Genomic DNA, 13554 nt, shown 5'->3' on the forward strand with positions numbered 1-13554 from the left:
GAACTTTAAATAAGTTCAAGAAATGTTTACAGAATTATTTTATTCTTCTTAATAATAACAATATTATGCTTTATTATAAGCTATATAAACACACATAAATTATTAATAAAATTACTATTAAAAATGAAAATATAAAATAAATATTAAAATAGTTAGAATGTATTAATTGAATGTTTAAAGAACCACTCCTTATATATTTATACATTCCCTGACCCCCCATAAGTTCACTTCATCCATAATCAATAGCCTTAATATATAGCCCCCCCAGTAATAAATGAACTACCAATTAATCCACCAGAGGATAAATAAGGTAAAAATCATATTCCTCCTAATAAATAGTATATTATTTTATTATTAAAAAATGGATAAACTTCGAACAAAAAAGATGTAATATTATACCCAATTCATCCCCCCAATAAAATACAAATAACTGCCCCTATTTTCAATTTAAGAGGAATAATAACAACAAAAACAGAAGGAAAAACTAATCACATTAGCCCAGAGCCACCTACAACAGATAACAACAATAAGCCTAATATGCCTTTAAACATACCTCACCCCCCATCATCAGAAAAGAATTGAAATGATGTACCTCTATAAGATTTACCAGCTAAATAATAATTTAATCGAAAACTATAAGCTATGGTTATGCCCGTAGAAATTCATAATAAAACAAATATTACTAAATTAAAAGAAGATATACTTAATATTTCCAAAATTAAATCCTTAGAATAAAATCCAGCCAAAAATGGTATTCCACATAGGGCAAGACTAGAAACCATTATACAAGAAATAGTTATTGGTATTTTATTAATTAACCCCCCCCATACAACGGATATCCTGAACATCTCCTATAATATGAATTACTACACCAGCACATAAAAACAATAAAGACTTAAATATAGCGTGTGTCAACAAGTGAAAAAATGATAACTCCTTTAATCCCATGGATAATGTTAATATTATTAGCCCAAGTTGTCTTAATGTAGATAAAGCAATAATTTTCCTTAAATCATATTCAAAATTAGCACCAACCCCAGCTATAAATATAGTTAGCCCAGATAATAATAAAAGTACCCTACCAAAAGCAGTATACATCAATATATCTCCAAAACGAATTAATAAATAAACCCCAGCAGTAACCAAAGTAGAAAAATGAACTAATGCAGAAACTGGGGTTGGTGCAGCTATAGCTGCCGGCAACCATGCAGAAAACGGAATTTGTGCACTCTTTGTTATTCCAGCAATAATAATAAATCTAGTAATTAATATTATATCAAAATCAGAAACTAATCATAAATAACAAATATAATTTCATCTACCATAATTTAATATTCAAGCAATAGATAATAAAATAAATACATCACCAATTCGATTGGACAGAGCAGTTAATATCCCAGCGGAATAGGAACGAACATTCTGATAATAAATTACTAGACAGTAAGAAACTAATCCTAGACCATCCCACCCTAAAATAATTCTAATAATATTGGGAGAAATAATTAAAAACATTATAGATCCAACAAATAATAAGACTAAAATAATAAATCGATTTATATTATAGTCTCCCTCCATATAAGAACCTCTATAATTAATAACCATGGAAGAGATATATATAACTAAACCTATATAAAATTAAAGATATTCAATCGAATAGTATTGTTATAATAATGCTAGAACTATTCAAATTAACAATATTTCACTCAATAAAAATTGTAACATCCTTAATTAAAAATATTATCCCTAATAACAATAAAATTATTCTACTAATCAATAAAATAATTGATACTATGCTTGTAATAAAAAAATTAAAAACCATTGATTTAAGAACTTTTAGTTACCACTAAGTCCACAACTTACTATTCTATTTAAACTACTTAAATATTTTAAATTCAATGAAATATTGGAGAACAAAAAATAATTAAAAAATTTAATGGAAATAAATGACAAAATAATAATAAATATTCACGAATATTACTTCTTCAACAAGAAAATACACCAGAATAATATATTCCATGCTGAGTATAAGAATATAAATATAAAGTATAACCAGCACTTAAAAAAGAAAGTAATGCAACACCCACAAAACTAAAATAAGATCACCCAATAATTCTATTTAATAAACTAATTTCACCCAGCAAGTTAATAGAAGGAGGGGCCGCCATATTAGTAATTCTTAATATAAATCATCACAAAGATAATCTAGGGATATAATTAATTATTCCCCTATTAATTAGTATACTACGACTACCTAATCGTTCATAAGTAATATTTACTAGACAAAATATCCCAGAAGAACAAAGGCCGTGTGCTACTATTAAAGTAAGGCCACCATTTATCCCTCATGCTCCTATAGTTATAATCCCTATTAAAACAAGACCTATGTGTGCTACAGATGAATACGCAACCAAGGCCCTTAAATCAATTTGACGTATACAAACAAGACTAATTATTCAAATTCCAACAATTCTAATGCCAAATCAAAAAATATTATATTTAATAGCTAATCTCTCAATACAAGAAATAATTCGCAAAATCCCATATCCCCCAAGCTTTAATAAAATTCCAGCCAAAATTATAGACCCACTAACTGGAGCCTCAACATGAGCCCTAGGTAATCACAAATGAACCAAAAACATAGGTATTTTTACTAAAAAAGCAAACACCATTCTAATATATCAAACAAAATAATTCATATCAATATTAATATATCTAAATATATACATATATAGACCACCCACCTTATAATTTAATATAAAAATACCAACCAAAAGAGGTAAAGAAGCAAGTAATGTATAAAAAAGTAAATATACCCCCGCTTGTACTCGCTCTGGTTGATATCCTCACCCTAAAATTAAAAATAAAGTAGGTACTAATGATCCCTCAAAAAACAAATAAAATAAAAAAAAAATTATTCTTATAAAAGTTAGTATTAATAATAATAATAAAATAATTAACAAAAACATAAATCTACAAGGATAAAAATAAATAGATATAATACTACCTCTAGCCACTATTATTAAAAAAATAATTCAAATACTAAGCAAAATTAGAGAATAAGACATCACATCTAATCCAATAAAATAACCAGCCCCGCACACTCCGATACCAAATCACACTATTAGTAAAAACAAGAAACAACCAAAAACAATAGAAATTTGAACCACCATTCATAAAGAACTATTAAATCTTAAAAGGATTAAAAATATAAAATAAAAAATATATTTTAACATTTTAACAATACAAAAGAATTAAAATAATCATTACCGTGAGTACGTGTAACTGATACTATAACAGATAGACCAAGAGCCCCCTCACATACACAAAATGAAATAAATAATAAACAAAAATAAGCTTCTTCCTGATTATTAATAAAATAATAAGTTATATATAAATATAAGGATAATACAATAAATTCAAGTCTTAATAGAGTTACTAATACATGCCTACGTTGAGAAATAAAACATAAAAATCTAATAAATAAAATAGTTAATATAAATAGTATGCTTAACATCAGTTTTTATAGTTTAATAAAAACAATGGTCTTGTAAATCATAAATGAATTAATAATTCTAAAAACATCAAGGAAGATATAATTATATCATCATTAGCTCCCAAAGCCAATATTTTTATTAAACTACTCCTTGATATTAAAATACAATTAATACTAATTACCATTATATTATTATTAGCACTAATAATATTATATATAAAACATCCACTATCTATGGGGGTTATACTAATTATACAAACTGTTACTGCATGTCTAACAATATCAACATTCCTAAAATCCACATGACTTTCCTATGTATTATTCCTAGTATTTTTAGGAGGGATATTAGTTCTATTTATTTATACAACAAGACTTACACCAAATGAAATATTCAAAATAAGAATAAAAATATTGGTTTTGTGTGTAACCCTCATATAATTATGTTTATTTATATTAATAATGATAGATCCATTATTAGCCCCCTCAATATTACAAAATATGGATACCTATACAACCTGAAGAAATACCCCCATCCTGCCAGGAATAAAATTATATAATGAATCCATTATAATAATAACTACTATAACAGTAGTATATTTATTTATTACATTAATTGCAATTGTAAAAATTACTAGACTTTCACATGGTCCTCTAAAAATAATTAAATAATTACAAATGACAAAGCCAGCACGGATTTATCACCCCCTACTTAAACTAGCAAATAATGCATTAGTGGACTTACCAGCCCCACTAAATATTTCATACTGATGAAATTTTGGTTCACTTATAGGAATGTGTCTTTCAATCCAAATCTTAACAGGTCTTTTTTTAGCAATACATTATATTTCAAGAACAGAGTTAGCCTTTTCTAGAGTAATACACATCTGCCGAGATGTAAACTATGGATGAATATTACGAACTATTCATGCTAACGGAGCCTCCATATTCTTTATTTGTATATATATACATGTTGGACGAGGGCTATATTATGGATCCTACCTATATTTTCACACATGGTCTATTGGGGTCATAATTATATTAGCAACAATAGCAACAGCATTTGTTGGATATGTACTACCATGAGGTCAAATATCATTTTGAGGTGCTACAGTAATTACTAACTTACTCTCGGCAATTCCATATTTAGGAACTATATTAGTTCAATGAATTTGGAGTGGATTTGCAGTAGATAGTGCCACACTAACTCGATTCTTCGCCTTCCATTTTTTATTACCATTTATTTTAATAGCAATATCCATAGTTCATTTACTTTTTTTGCATCAAACCGGATCTAATAATCCACTATCTATCAATAGCAACATGGATAAAATTCCACTCCATCCATACTTCTCCATAAAAGACATATTAGGGTTTATGCTTATAATTTTAATATTAATACAACTCTCATTAATATTTCCAACAACCCTAGGAGATCCTGAAAACTTTACTCCTGCAAATCCGCTAGTAACCCCTGTACACATTCAACCAGAATGATACTTTCTATTTGCATATGCCATTCTACGATCAATTCCAAATAAACTTGGAGGAGTAGTAGCACTAGTATTATCTATTATAATTTTATTTATTATACCAATACATCATAAAAGAAATTTTCGTGGACTATAATTTTACCCCTTAAATCAAGTACTATTTTGACTAATATTTGCAACCTTTATTTTATTAACCTGAATTGGAGCCCGACCCGTAGAAACTCCATATATTACTACTGGGCAAATATAAACAATTATATATTTTATATACTTCATCATATCCCCGGCAACCCTACTACTATGAGATAAAATTTTAAAAAAATGACTTCTTGACTGAAATTTTAAGTGTATGTCTTGAAAACATAAAATAGAATGTAAATATTCTAGAAGTCTTCACATTCTAATTATTATGCAACTAAATATAAATTGATACAATCAAGCCCCTAAAACCAACAAAAATAAATAAATAATTCAAAGAAACCGGAAGAAAACTCCTTCAAGCTAAATATATGAGCTTATCATAACGAAATCGTGGTAGTGTACCTCGAACTCAAATATAAATCCTAAAAAAATAACCCTCAAATAAAAAAGATAAGAAAAATGGTATCCCCCCAATAATAAAATTCTAAATAAAACACTTATAAATAAAATACTAGCATATTCAGATATAAAAATTAAAGCAAACCCCCCAGCACTATACTCGATATTAAACCCAGAAACAAGTTCAGACTCCCCCTCAGCAAAATCAAAAGGAGTTCGGTTAGTTTCAGCTAAACAAGAACTCAATCAGGCTAACGCCAATGGTATAGCAATAAAAATAAATCATAAATAATCCTGAAAAACATTGAATAAAAGTAGATTATAACCACCAATTAAAAAAATAAAAGACAATAAAATTAATACTAATCTAACCTCATAAGAAATAGTTTGAGCAACTGCTCGAAGCCCACCAAGTAATGCATAGTTAGAATTAGATGATCACCCAGCAGATATTACTCTATATACTCCTATTCTCATACAACTTAAAAAGAAAAACACCCCCAAATAAAAATTAAATAATAAGGTGTGATATGGAAAAACAACCCAAACAACCAAAGATAAGAATAAACTAAAAACTGGAGATATATAATATGGGTAATAATTTCTCAAAGTAGGTAATGTTTGCTCCTTAGTAAATAATTTAACTGCATCAGCAAAAGGCTGAAAAATACCACAAATTCCAACCCGATTAGGCCCCCTACGAATTTGAATATAGCCTAATACCCTACGCTCAAATAAAGTAAAAAAAGCAACTCTAATTAAAACACACACAACCAAAATAATAAAAGAAATAACTCCAATAAATAAATCTAATATCATCTACTATAAAAAGAAATTTATCTTCATTATTGAATTCTAAATTCAATGCACTTCTCTACCATAATAGTAATTATTATTAATCAATATCACACATATAATATAAGTATTTGGTCCTTTCGTACTAAAATACTTTTAATATTAAGAGATAGAAACCAACCTGGCTCACGCCGGTTTGAACTCAGATCATGTAAGAAATTAAAGGTCGAACAGACCATCAAATTCGAAATGCTACACCCAAATGATATCTTAATCCAACATCGAGGTCGCAACCCCTCCTGTCGATAGGATCTCTCAAGAAAGATTACGCTGTTATCCCTAAGGTAACTTATTCTTTAAATCACTAAAAATGGATCCCAAATAACAAAAATTATTGAATATTAAATAAAAAAGAGCTAATTATTATCTTCCCATCACCCCAACGAAATATTATTAAATAATATATATAGTTATACTGCTAATCAAAACATTATTAAAATAATATAAAGATCTATAGGGTCTTATCGTCCCCTTAAAAAAATAAAGCCTTTTCACTTTAAAGTAAAATTATACATTAATTAACTAAAGACAGTCTATTCCTCGTCCAACCATTCATTCTAGCCCTCAATTAAAAGACTAATGATTATGCTACCTTCGCACGGTCAAAATACCGCGGCCATTAAACAAGTGTCATTGGGCAGGTTATACTTCATATAAAAATCATGAAAAGATGTTTTTGATAAACAGGCGAGAATAAATTTTGCCTAATTCCTTTAATTAATTAAATAAATATACTAATAGAATCATAATTTCAAAATAAAACCAATTAAAACATATAATTAAGTAAGAAAGTAAAACCAAACTAAATTTTTAATAAAATTTCAAATAAATTATAACAAAATTACAAAAATTAGCAATCTCCAAACCAATAAATATAATAGTTTATTATAAAGTTATAACCAACATATTAACCAGAAGCACATCCCCCTAGTCATAACTAAGCATTAATATTATAATATATATTAATATAAAAAATATTAAAATGTAAAGCTATATTAAATATAATTCCCTAATAACTAGATATAAGGTAAGTCGAATAACATTTTATTACAAGTAGCAATTTTAACAGAAAAATATAACACTTTTACCTTAAAATTAATTCTACTAGCTCCTCACCCTTCGAGAAAACAGAATATTCAATTAAAATTTAATCCTCCCTGATACAAAAGGTACGATTATTAACATCTCCTATAATAAAAATTAATATTTCATATATTTAATAAATCCCAACACTGTACTAATAATCTATAACAAACTAATTTATATGTACTAAGCATATAACCAACCACAATAAAATTCCTTTTTATATATAAACAATTTATAAACAAAATTCAAATAGTAATAAAATTTCTATCAAAATATATCGAATTGCACGACTAACTACTCAATGTAAATTAATATTCTAACTAACAGAAATATTTTTATAATATTCAAACTAGGCACACCTTCCGGTACGCCTACTATGTTACGACTTATCTCACCTATATAAATGAGAGTGACGGGCGATGTGTGCATGCCCTAGAGCTAATAAATCAAAATGTTATTCTAAAACAAAATTACAATTAAATCCAATTTCAAATATAATTACAATACATTATCCAAATCAACATAATGTAACCCATCTCCACCCACTAATAAGCTGCACCTTGACCTGAAATATATTCCAATAGAAAAAAAACATATATATTTAAATATTCAAACTACGGCGGTATACAAACCGATATTTTACAATAATAGGTCAAATAAAACGCGGAATATCGATTACGGGACAGGTTCCTCTAAATAGAATAAAGCACCGCCAAATTCTTTGAGTTTCAAGATCATAACTAATACTACTCAAACCAAATTCACAATGATAATAATAGGGTATCTAATCCTAGTTTAATATATCACCTTTATAGAATTAATAAAAATAAAGAACAAATTATATTAAAAATTTCACCTAATAAATAAAATATAAACAACCAAAAATCAATTATTACTACAATTAAGCCAACAACCCTCCACTTATGTCCCCACGTCTAACCGCGGCAGCTGGCACGAATTTAGCCGGACAAAATAAATATTAAAACTCAAAATCCTGTAATCTAATTTACATTAAAATTAAACAAACCCACACACTGCGAACTAAATCAAAATAAGCCGTTTCAACCCATAAAAAATTGACGGAAGTTTTTCCTCTCTTTAATAAATACATAAAATTTAACTAAGGAGATTTAAGCTAGAATAAAACTTTAATTTTAAAATATAAAGAGAGGTTCTTTATTATTACATACTATGTATTATATTAAATTAAATTATAATTAGAAATTATCTCACGAAAACTTCCTCCCTTTTTATTTTTACTCACTTTCCCGTACTATATAGAACACAATTTTTTTTCCCTCAAAATTGTGTTCTATATAGATATATTAACTTCTTTTTTCTCTAGATTCAATAAGTGTTAAAATGACATGTTAATTAAGTCAATTACTTTAAGTTAGACTACAAAAACTTAAAAAAATTGGATAAAATTAAAATCAATTCTGAAGTATTTTATATTATTTAATAAATAGGTTCTTATTGATCATAACAATAAAAGTCTAATAAATAATATTATTAGCCCGCTATTATAATTTACTTATAAATAAGATGTCTGAAAAAGGATTACCATGATAGGGTAAAGTATACATGAAACTTAACATGTTCTTATTAAATTCATTTTTATTAAAAATGAATTTATATAACTGAAAGAATTAAACTTTCTCCAATGGTATCAAACCCCATAGTGCATCATACACCAAAATATAATAAAAATGTAAGCTAATTAAGCTAGAGGGCTCATACCCCACATATGAAGGTCTATAATTAATCCTTCCCTTTTTAATACTCACAACCCCCCAAAAAATAATATTCCTATTGACCCTCACAATAGGAACCCTCCTTTCTATTTCTTCCACCTCATGATACGGAGCCTGAATAGGCTTAGAAATTAATTTAATATCTTTTATTCCATTAATTTCCACACCAAATAATCAACGAAATACAGAAGCATCACTTAAATACTTCCTAATCCAAGCATTAGCATCATCAATAATTTTGGCCGTAGCATTAATTATAATTAATGCTGCAAATTTCAATATACAAACCCAACTTCTAATTATAGCTTTATTAATAAAAATAGGAGCCGCTCCATTTCACATTTGAATACCAGAAGTTATAGAAGGAATAACATGAAGTAACTGTCTAGTAATAACAACTATTCAAAAAATTGCCCCATCAACATTACTTAGATATGTAATTGACAATTTAAATATAATTTTAATTTTAACAATTAGAACATCAGCAATTATTGGGGCAATTGGAGGATTAAATCAAACCTCATTACGAAAAATTATAGCCTTTTCATCAATTAACCACATATCATGAATTATCCTAAGAATAACATCAGAAGATAACACCTGATTAACATACTTACTACTATATGTCCTTATAACCACCTCTACCATTATGCTATTTTCAATAAACAAAACATACTACATCCATCAACTGTTTATATTGAAACTTCCTCCCATCAAAAAAATATCTTTATTTATATCAATAATATCTCTTGGTGGGCTACCACCCCTACTAGGGTTTTTACCAAAATGACTAGTTATTATTCAAACAACCAACCTTAAACAATTAATTATAATTATAATTCTAATTAGTATATCACTATTAACCCTATACTATTACTTACGAACCTCACTTACATCAATTTTAATAAATTATAAAACTAATATATGAAACATTATTAACAACAAACCATTAAATTTAAAAGAACAAGTATTATCGGTAGTTACAATTTTTCTCGCAGTGTGTGGGCTACCTATAATTCAACCAATTTATATATCTTTATACGATCTTTATAAGGTCTTAAGTTAATTTCAAACTAATGACCTTCAAAGTCATAAATAAAGGGTATTCTTTTAGGCCTTAATACATATAACGTATCACCCTGAAATTGCAGTTCAAAATTATTATTCTTAACTATAAAGCCAAGATTTAATGAGAGAGTTTAAAACTCATAAATAAATTTACAGTTTATCACCTATATAGCTTCAGTCATCTCATTCTTGCAACGATGATTATTTTCTACTAACCATAAAGATATTGGTACAATATATTTAATTTTCGGAGTATGATCAGTTGGCATAGAATTAGGCCAACCAGGAAGTTTAATTGGAGACGATCAAATCTACAATGTAATTGTAACTGCACACGCATTTATTATAATTTTTTTTCATAGTAATACCCATTATAATTGGGGGATTTGGAAACTGATTAGTACCTTTAATAATTGGAGCCCCAGACATAGCCTTCCCACGATTAAATAATATAAGATTTTGATTACTACCCCCGTCATTAACTCTACTATTATCAGGAAGAATTGTAGAAAGTGGTGCAGGAACTGGTTGAACAGTATATCATCCCCTATCTGCAGGAATTGCACATGCTGGAGCCTCTGTTGATTTATCAATTTTTTCATTACATTTAGCAGGAGTATCCTCTATTCTAGGGGCAGTAAACTTTATTACAACAGTAATTAATATACGAACCATAGGAATATCTATAGAACGAGTACCATTATTTGTATGATCAGTAGTAATTACTGCAGTTCTACTATTATTATCACTACCAGTTCTAGCAGGAGCAATTACTATATTATTAACGGATCGAAACTTAAATACCTCATTTTTTGATCCATCTGGTGGTGGAGATCCAATCTTATATCAACATCTATTCTGATTTTTTGGACACCCAGAAGTGTATATCCTAATTCTACCAGGATTTGGAATAATTTCACATATTGTAACTCAAGAAAGAGGTAAAAAAGAAACATTTGGAGTTCTTGGAATAATTTATGCAATAATAGCAATTGGATTCCTAGGATTTATTGTATGGGCACATCATATATTTACTGTAGGAATAGATGTTGATACACGAGCATATTTTACTGCGGCTACAATAATCATTGCTGTACCAACAGGAATTAAGGTATTTAGATGAATTGCAACATTACATGGGACACAAATTAATTACTCCCCATCAATATTATGAGCACTGGGATTTATTTTCTTATTTACAATAGGGGGATTAACAGGATTAGTATTAGCAAATTCATCATTAGATATTGTACTACATGATACATACTATGTTGTAGCACATTTTCACTATGTACTGTCTATAGGGGCAGTATTTGCTATTATAGCAGGACTAGTACATTGATTTCCGCTATTTACAGGAGTAATAATAAATCCAGATTGATTAAAAATTCAATTCATCTCAATATTTATTGGAGTAAACCTAACATTCTTTCCACAACATTTTCTAGGATTAAGAGGAATTCCACGACGATATTCGGATTATCCAGATGCATATATAATATGAAATATTGTTTCAAGATTAGGATCAATCTTATCATTTACAGCAGTAATTATTATAATTTTTATTACCTGAGAAAGTATGACAAGCGCCCGACCAACATTATTTAATCTACAACAAGCATCATCAATTGAGTGATATCAAATGTCACCTCCTTCTGAACATACATATTCAGAACTTCCAATACTACTTACTAACAACTAATCTTTAAGGTGGCAGAGAAGTGCATTGAACTTAAGCTTCAAATATAAGGGATACCCCTTACTTAAAAGTGGCAACCTGAAATCAAATAGGACTACAAGATAGATCCTCCCCATTAATAGAACAAATAATATTTTTCCATGACCTCACAATATTAATTTTAATTATAATTACAGTATTAGTAGGATATTTAATAGCATCATTATTTAATAACAAATTAACAAATCGAATACTTTTAGAAGGACAAACATTAGAAACAATATGAACAATTATACCAGCAATTACCCTAATTTTTATTGCCCTACCCTCTTTACGTTTATTATACTTATTAGATGAAATTAATCAACCTTCATTAACGCTTAAAACTATTGGGCATCAATGATACTGAAGTTATGAATACTCTGATTTTATAAAGGCAGAATTTGATTCATATATATCCCCAACAAATGAAATATCTTTAAACTCATTTCGATTATTAGATGTAGATAATCGAACAGTACTACCAATTAATATAGATATTCGAGTATTAACTACATCTGCAGATGTATTGCATTCATGGGCCATGCCATCCATAGGAATTAAGATAGATGCCACTCCAGGACGACTTAACCAGGCAGGGGTAAACATTAGTCGAATTGGTCTATTTTTTGGACAGTGTTCAGAAATTTGTGGATCTAATCATAGATGTATACCGATTATTGTTGAAACTACAACTCACAAATCTTTTATTAATTGATTAATAAAAATTATACAAGAATCATTAGATGACTGAAAAGTAAGTAATGGTCTCTTAAACCACAAAATAGTAATATAACAACTACTTCTAATGAAAAGAGTTAGTTAATATAATAACATAGGAATGTCAAACCTAAATTATCCTTGTAGATACTTTTTTATTCCACAAATATATCCATTAAACTGAATTATTCTATTCACAATATTTATATTAATTTATTTTTTATTTTTAATTGTCAATTATTATAACTATAATAAATTATTAAATAATAATAATTTTAAAATAGAAAATAATCCAAAAATTAAATACTGAAAATGATAACAAGATTATTTTCATCATTCGACCCAACATCATCAGTTATAAATATATCACTAAATTGAATAAGAACATTCTTGGGATTATTAATAATTCCAGCCCCATTTTGGTTAATACAATCACGAACCTCAATATTATATAATATAATAATAGTAAAATTACATGAAGAATTTAAAACATTTTTAGGAATAATTAGTCACCAAGGAAGAACTCTAATATTTATTAGTATATTTTCAATAATCTTATTTAATAATTCAATAGGATTATTACCCTATGTATTTACTAGATCAAGCCACTTAGTATTTACCCTAACCCTAGCTCTACCAATATGATTATCATTTATACTATTCGGGTGAATTAATAATACAAAACATATATTAGCACACCTAGTACCGGAAGGTGTGCCAGCACTATTAATACCAATTATGGTAGGTATTGAAATAATTAGAAACCTAATTCGCCCAATAACTCTATCAGTACGATTAGCAGCCAACATAATAGTTGGCCATTTAATAATA

The 13554-nt window shown here is 27.9% G+C and overlaps 3 pseudogenes; 1 reads left to right on the plus strand and 2 right to left on the minus strand.

Moving 5' to 3' along the window:
- Positions 1-554: 554 nt before the first annotated feature.
- On the minus strand, positions 555-1602 carry LOC145978793 (NADH-ubiquinone oxidoreductase chain 5 pseudogene; annotated as a pseudogene).
- A 290-nt stretch (positions 1603-1892) lies between these two features.
- Positions 1893-3080, minus strand: LOC145978794 (NADH-ubiquinone oxidoreductase chain 4 pseudogene; annotated as a pseudogene).
- An 8972-nt stretch (positions 3081-12052) lies between these two features.
- Positions 12053-12721, plus strand: LOC145978795 (cytochrome c oxidase subunit 2 pseudogene; annotated as a pseudogene).
- The last annotated feature ends 833 nt before the right edge of the window (positions 12722-13554 follow it).

This window comes from Lepisma saccharinum, chromosome 25 (genome assembly GCF_977018435.1).
Source record: "Lepisma saccharinum chromosome 25, izLepSacc3.1, whole genome shotgun sequence".
NCBI classification, from domain to species: domain Eukaryota; kingdom Metazoa; phylum Arthropoda; class Insecta; order Zygentoma; family Lepismatidae; genus Lepisma; species Lepisma saccharinum.